General features: G+C 38.6%; 1 long non-coding RNA gene across 1 annotated transcript; it reads right to left on the bottom strand.

Moving 5' to 3' along the window:
- Positions 1-2,335: 2,335 nt before the first annotated feature.
- Positions 2,336-2,944, bottom strand: LOC129750548 (uncharacterized). Its single transcript, XR_008738406.1, has 3 exons — positions 2,849-2,944; positions 2,556-2,787; positions 2,336-2,491 (listed from the first exon to the last, which is right to left on the bottom strand). It is a non-coding gene; the product is annotated as an uncharacterized LOC129750548 (long non-coding RNA).
- Between the last annotated feature and the right edge of the window lie 4,197 nt (positions 2,945-7,141).

The raw sequence follows: 7,141 nt of genomic DNA, 5'->3' as shown, positions 1-7,141 counted from the left end.
AAATTTATTGCTTGATAAATGCAATTAGAATAACTTTTAACTTGGCAAAATTTAACTTTTTTATTTTAGTACTACTGCGGCAGACAATAATTGACAAATTTTGGATCAAGCTTTCGCATTTCTTGAACGGTTATCGAAGTCAGAGGAGGCATTGGCTATGTCCAGTCAAATAAGAACATTCTTGACGATCATTTTCACTCAGTAGTACTGATTCTAGGCATCTCGAAGTGATTTTTATTCACGTTTCTCATTTGCAACCCAATGTTTAAAATTTAGTACTTCTTGCAAGTTTGAAGAAAATAGCGGATGCATTTTAGGATACATTTTTTATGCAACCAACAGCGATTTTCTTTAAACAAGCCAAGTAGTTCATACGACCTGTTTAAAACTGACTTAAATTTTGTTATTTTTTGTCAGTTTTGTTTTGACAGTTCTCTTTGGTTTGTTTGGAGACATCTGGTGGCCCAGCCAAAAAACAAAAATTGATTCAAAAAGGGCGTTGGAATTTTTACACAAGTTTCGTGGGCTAGCTTGTACGTCTGTTCTCTGTGATATTACCACCGTTAGAAAAAAAACATTTGGTGGGTTTTCAATAGCGTGTCCTAGCCGGAATTTCCGAGTCTTGGAAAATGCAAAAATATCCCAGGAATTCCCAAACCCAATAAAAACTGCAAAATTACTAAAAATTTAAATGGTCCAAATTGGAAAAATTGATCAGAATGAGCAAGGAAAATAATAGTTGTACCTTGATATACGGCTTAAATTTAAATATTTTTGTTTCTAAAAATTGGTGAATTCATTGAATTTGATAATAAATTATTCCTCTTTTGAAAACCTTGGGTAAATGTGAAATATACAAAGAATCTATAAAACCAAACAATTCCGATGAAGAAACGCTACGAAAAGAATCTGAATGTTCTATTTTGCAACACTCATCATCAAGAATTTCCGTATCGCAAACTGTTGACAGTAAAGTCAGCACAGCAAAAAATTTCTAAAAGTATACGCAATCTAAAATTCGAGTGATCTACTTTTTGACCAGTGTAATTCAAAACTGATGTAATTTTACACTCTTTTTGATCTATTTTTAAATCGTTGGTATAAACTTAATTTTGTATGAGGTATGTTTACACGCCCGGATCTAAAAAATATATCTCAATATAAAATTATATCGAAAACAATGTAAAACACGACAGATCCATTGTTTTCCTTTTTTCGCGGCATAAATTGTTCTGTTTTTATCCGAGATTGTGCGAAAAGAAAAAAAATCGCTTCCGCAGTTAATTTTGTATTAAAACCGAACCAAATTCATTCAGAATTACATTAAAAAATGGTAGGTTATAGTTATAGACGAAATGAAAAAAAAAAATGGAACTTCAAATTCTCTTTCGATTGCAGGAATTGCAGTTTTATAAATGGATCAAAAGCCGAATCAATGTTGAATGTTTCTAATGTTAAGGGGATTCCGATTACTATGCTGTTCCGGAAGGATTCAAGAATGCTGCCTGACGCTGATCGGCAAAACATCGCCCTGCTGGGGATCATCGGACACAACCACAATTCCAGCTGCCAGTGATGGTGGGTGTTTTTTGAGTTTGCAGTGTATCGGCAATATATGTTAAATAAAATGACACATGTGGCGTATTCATTCATAAACAACACCCAAAATCTGATTATTTAAAAAAGATTTGTAATATTAACGGTAACATGTTTTGAAATTTACATCATTGTGTATTTTTACACGACGGTTTATGTCATCCGTTTTCGTGCATTGTTTTCGATCTAAATTTACACGCCTCAAAAATTACATTGTTGAGAAAAATACACCGTGGTAGAATTTTATATCAAAATCGATGTTCCGTTTTCGTGCATCGTTTTCGATCTAAATTTACACGATTTTTTCTTGCTGTGAGTTTCACATACACACTACCAAAAAAATCTGTAAAATTACATCATATATGATGTAAAGAAAAAGAAGCATCACATATGACGGAATTTTCAGTGCGAGTTAAATATTACACGCATGTAAAATTTGGCGGACGTGTAATACGAAAAAGATGTAAACTTCACCAGACGTGTAAAATTTCAAAGACGTGTAAAATTGAAGTCGCTCTGAAAATTCCGTCAAATGGAATGCTTCTTTTTATTTTCATTATGCAATTTTACAAATTTATTTCGTTTTGCCCATGATTAAAACAAGATAAATTCACTGTAAAATTTATTAAAATTGGTTGATTATAATTTTGTACCGAATATCGATCCACTAAGCCACACATGGCAAAAATATCAACAAACAAATTTGTATGCTAAAATAATGATATAAATAACTGCGTGACCATGAAGAACGCTAACTAACTAAGAACACTCGTAAGTCACCGGGTCCTTGCAGATCCGGATTCCTTGGCCGTAGCATCCAACGTACATCTGCTACTGAGACGAATCTTTCACCGGTCATCTGTCCTTGTTGCGGTTGTTGTGGTTCGCGTTGTTTCTGCAAAGACGAAAAAAACAAATTCATATGGTTTTTCTTTACCATTTTGTATTTTATAACTTACCGGTCGTTGCATTGGAGAATTTCTTGCACCAGGTCATTCCAGGACGCCTCTTCACTGGCTGCAGGATTGAGCTGACAATCGCTGAATTTTTGTTTTCCAATTCGTCTAGATTTGTTTGTATTTATTAGTATGGTGATGATCCGTCGTCGAGATCGATCGCATTCGCATTTGGCGTGGATGTGTTAATCACTCATCGATTATAGTTCATTAGCGGGTCCGTATTTTAGATGGGCTGAAATGTGTTAAAATTTTAAATTTAATAAATGTTCAAAAAATATATTCTCAAAAATTACCACTGTTTGGACCGAATCACGAAACGGCTCTTTTGCTTTTCCATCGGGGCGGCAAATTGTTCCCGATTTGCGCGTTCGGTTTCTTGATGTTCTAACGCTGGACTGCCTAGGATTCGTTATGCCTTTAAGCCTTCTTTTAACCATCTTATATCGACCTGATTTAAAAACGGAACAAAGTATTCACAAATAACAATATACGTAAAAAATTAACCAAAAACAGTTCCTTACTCACTTTTTTAATTGTTGCTGCTTTCCGTTCGTCTTGTTTACTATTTTCCTTCTCGGCTTCAGACAGAAAACATTCCGAAATGCGGGCAAAACGAAAATACTGTTACGTCAGAATTTTTAGATGTGTCTTCGCACCATTTTTGGACGACGATTTCCGAGGAACAAACCTTAAGGTAATTATCTACCGGGCTCACTGAGCCCATCGTTACATCTTCCGCACTACTGGCACTACTGGTGTGGGCTTTTCGGATGCTCGTCAGAAGGACCGATTTTGTCAAAGTGCATCCTTATGACCAAACCTCCGACGAAAGTCACTGTCTAAATGTACAATTTTCACTTAAACTGAAATAAATTATTCTGGATTCGAGCAAAGCTAGACTGTGGCCGACTTGAAGTTTTTTGCGAGCGAACGAAAAACTAGCGGAAACCCAAACAAGCAAATTCCGCGCCATCATAACAACACGATAAACATACTGAACAAAACCGGATTGTTAAATGATCCGCAGTTTTCGTCTTTGCCACTGCACACAAATTTGAGGGAAAGGGGTTTTTTTTTATCAAATTGATTGAACTCCGATGAGTACATTATTAATACGGTCGTTTTGCTCTTTGAAACACATAGAATTTTCTCACTTTGAGAGCGCTCAGATATTTATGTTAGGTTTGAATATAATATTAAATACCGTGGGATATTACAAAATTTTATTTTCAGTGATTACACTTCAACATTTGTTTGTTAAGAATTTTGTGTGACCAAAAAAAAATGTAAAATTACATCACATATACTGTAACGAAAAAGAAGCATCGCATATGATGGAATTTTCAGAGCAAGTTAATCATTACACGTCTGTAAGCTTCAACGGACGTGTGAAATTTGACAGACATGTAATATATTTAAGACGTGTAATATTTAATTCGCGCTGAAAATTCCGTCATATGTGATGCTTCTTTTTATTTACATCATATGTGATGGAAATTTACATCAAATAATCACGTTCCGTGTCAAGTAATATTCATGTCATTAGAATTCAATGCTTTTAAGGACTCAACTTTTTTTCAATCTGTAAATTCACATTAAGAAATCGTGTTCGACGTCATGTAATATTAAAGATTTCCTATTTCAGTGTTGTTAAGGATTCAGATTTTTTTGCTGTGTAGAATCTGGTCGGATAAAATAGATCATTTCTCCGCAAAGAAATAACGTACAACAAAAATAAAAATGTCATTTTGTAGGGTATTTATTGCAATTTAAGGAAAAATACATAAAAATCATTAGTCAACTTTTCGGATGAATTTTCGAACTTTTTCTGTGATATCATCCATCATTTTCTTCACAGTACAGCTGGTAACCTCATTCGCCATCTTGTTCCACAACTTTTCCATTGGAGCGGGTTTTTTCATGGTTCTGCCACATTTCTTCAGTTTGCCCTTAACTATTGCCCAATATTTCTTGATGGGGCGAAAATCCGGACACTTTGGTGGATTGATACTGTTTTCAACAAAATCGATCTTGTTCTCCTTATACCACTTAACGTTATCCCGGCTGTAGTGGCAGCTTGCCAGGTCCGGCCAGAACTTCACCGGACCTTTGTGGGACCGAATGAATGGCAAAACCCTCTTCTGGAAACATTCTTCTTTGTCAACGTTTCCATTCATTGTGTCCCCAGTGATGAAAATTTTAGTCTTCTTCCCACAACTACAGATCCCTCGCCAAATCATCAACTTACAACCAAAATTATCTGCGAAAACAAACTTGAATCTACCCGCAACATTCGTTTACGCTTCGCAAGGTCAAATTTGTTACCGGGTATTTGTCCAAAATCCATTTTGACGTAAGTTTCGTCGTCTATCAAAATGCATCCGTTGTACTTGGTCAACACTTTCTCGTACAACTTCCTTGCCCTGGTTTTGGCAACCAGATTTTGTTTCAGCGTCCTGTTGGGGTGTTTGCTTGCATTATTGTGAACTGATCGAATTACCTTTGTTCGCAGCTTCCAGTCATATGTTCCACTTTTACGCCTGGTTTGTTTTGCTCGATTCACCGTAAGGGTCTCCCGGTAACGATGGAGCACCGAATTTACAGTCGATTTTGGACATTTCAGGAATTTCGCGATCTTTACTCCGGACCACGTCGGTTTCTCTACGTGAGTGTGCAGATTTTTTTTTTCGCCTTTCGCGTTCCATCGTCGATAACTTTTGACAGACTGCTTCAACCTTAATGAAATTTTCACCACTAAGTAAACAAACCATCCGGATCAAAACACTGTCAATAGATTCGCGATGTGACAACTAAGGGCGCTGCAGTAAATGAAAAGATGCGACCAGATTCTATGTGAAACAGACTTTAGCAAAATCATCGGCAAAGAAATGACATATTTTGAAATATAAGGATAATTATTTGTGAATTTACGAGATTTGATGAATAACCTGAAGTCTAGCTAACTAATTTCTATCGATAGTGAAAAATTCTTCTCAGTTTTTGTTGCAAGAATCAGTCAAGTACTTAGTTTTTCGGTCTTGGATTTTATAATTGAGGCATTAAAAAAGTTTCAAATGTTTTGCAATACTACCTACCTACCTAAGGGTCCAGCGCCGATTGACCGGCGCATAGGGCTGAGATAAAAGATCTCCACTGCTGGCGATCCGGAGCCAGCGTCTTCTTCAGCGCCAAGGTTCTCGTCAACTGTGCGGATTTCAGCGGCTAGACTTCGCCGCCACGAGCTTTTGGGCCTGCCTCTTCTTCGATGCCCATCTGGATTCCAGACAAGCGCCTCTCTGCAAATCTCGTTTTTATTTCTTCGCAGCGTGTACCCAATCCATCTCCACTTACGTTCTCGAATCTCGATTTCTAGCGCCTTTTGATGGCACCGGCGATGAAGTTCAACGTTTGAGATCCAGTTGCCAGGCCACCAAGCGCGGATGATGTTCCGCAGGCACCGATTCACAAAAACTTGCAGTTTTCGCGTCGTCACCGCATATGTGCACCAAGTCTCACACCCGTACAGCAATACGGATTTAACGTTTGAGTTGAAGATTCGGATCTTAGTTCGTAGAGAGATCTGGCGTGACCGCCAGATGTTTCGGAGACTCGCAAACGCAAATCGGGCTTTTCTGATCCGGGTTTCGATGTCCTTCTTGGTACCACCATCAGGCGTAATCTGGCTACCAAGATACTGGAAGCACTCCACTGTCTCAACCTGTTGTCCAGCTACCACGAAATTGGAACGATTTCCTGTATTGATTTCCATCGATTTGGTCTTTCCGACATTGATTTTGAGACCTGCTGCCTTGGAGCTTTCGGCACAGCTTTCGGTGAGGTCATCGAGTTTGCTCTGCATGTCTTGTTGTGTTTGGGCGAGCAAAACAATATCGTCTGCCAGGTCAAGGTCGTTCAGTTGCTCCATGGTTGAAGGATTCCACGGCAATCCTCGGTTTGGTCTACAGTCAATCGATCCAGTCAAAATCTCATCCATTACGATGAGAAAAAGTAGCGGTGATAAAATACATCCTTGTCTCACTCCAGCAGTTACCGGGATTGGTTCGGACAAGACACCGTCGTGCAAGACCTTGCACGAAAATGCCTCGTACTGTGCTTCGATGAGATGGACTAGTTTCTCTGGGACCCCTCTTCGTCTAAGAGCAGCCCAGATGTTTTCGTGGTTCAGTCGGTCAAATGCTTTTTCGAAATCAACGAACACCAGCAGAAGAGAGTCGTGGAATTCGTTGATTTGTTCCAGTATTATTCGTAGCGTTGTGATGTGGTCCACACATGATCGTCCGGATCGGAATCCAGCTTGTTGCCGTCGGAGTGTAGCGTCGATTTTCTCCTGGATCCTGTTCAGGATCACTTTGCAGAGTACTTTGAGGGTTGTACAGATCAAAGTTATGCCACGCCAGTTACCGCACTCTGTTAGGTCTCCTTTCTTTGGGACCTTTACGAGGATACCCTGCATCCAGTCGGCCGGGAATGTTGCAGTATCCCAAATGTCAGCGAAAAGACGGTGCAACATTTGTGCTGACAAGGCAGGGTCGGCTTTGAGCATTTCAGCAGGAATGCAATCGATT

The sequence above is a fragment of the Uranotaenia lowii genome, chromosome 1 (assembly GCF_029784155.1).
Source record: "Uranotaenia lowii strain MFRU-FL chromosome 1, ASM2978415v1, whole genome shotgun sequence".
Taxonomy (NCBI): domain Eukaryota; kingdom Metazoa; phylum Arthropoda; class Insecta; order Diptera; family Culicidae; genus Uranotaenia; species Uranotaenia lowii.
Note: the sequence above shows the minus strand (reverse complement) of the source record. Positions and strands in the feature narration are given on the sequence as shown.